Raw genomic sequence first — 530 nt, 5'->3', positions numbered from 1 at the left:
CCGCCCCCTGTCACCCACAGAGCAGGGCTGATCAGGGGGTTGGGGCACCACTGCTGTCACACTCAGGGCAGGGCCAATGGGGAGTTGCAGCTCTACCCCGTCACACACAGAGCAGGGCCCATGGGGGGGTTGGGGCGCCTTCCCCTGTCACACACAGAGCAGGGTCAATCAGGGGGTTGGGGAGCTCCCCCCTATCAGGCACAGAGCAGGGCCTATCAGGGGGTTGGGGCGCCTTCCCCTGTCACAAACAGAGTAGGGTGGATAGGGAGGTTGAAGCCCCGCCCCCTGTCACACACAGAGCTGCAGGGCGATCAGGGGGTTTGGGCGCTGCCCCGTCACGCTGCTCCAGGGGCCAGGAGGCCTCGCAGCTCGGCTTATCCCAGGCCGGGAGGTCTCGAGGCTCCGCTTGACACCGGGGCAATGAGGCCTTGAGGCTCCGTTGATCCCGGTGCCAGGAGGCCTCGCGGCTCCGCTGATTCCGGTGCCAGGAGGCCTCGCAGCTCCGCTGATCCTGGGTTCGGGAGGCCTCG

The 530-nt window shown here is 67.4% G+C and overlaps 1 protein-coding gene across 1 annotated transcript in view; it reads left to right on the top strand.

Moving 5' to 3' along the window:
* The window catches only part of FLT3 (fms-related tyrosine kinase 3), a 61,505-nt gene that overhangs the window by 7,638 nt on the left and 53,337 nt on the right, over nucleotides 1-530 (top strand). The gene's annotated exons all lie outside the window — the stretch shown is intronic.

The sequence above is a fragment of the Myotis brandtii genome, unplaced genomic scaffold, assembly GCF_000412655.1.
Source record: "Myotis brandtii unplaced genomic scaffold, ASM41265v1 scaffold513, whole genome shotgun sequence".
In the NCBI taxonomy this organism is placed as follows: domain Eukaryota; kingdom Metazoa; phylum Chordata; class Mammalia; order Chiroptera; family Vespertilionidae; genus Myotis; species Myotis brandtii.
Note: the sequence above shows the minus strand (reverse complement) of the source record. Positions and strands in the feature narration are given on the sequence as shown.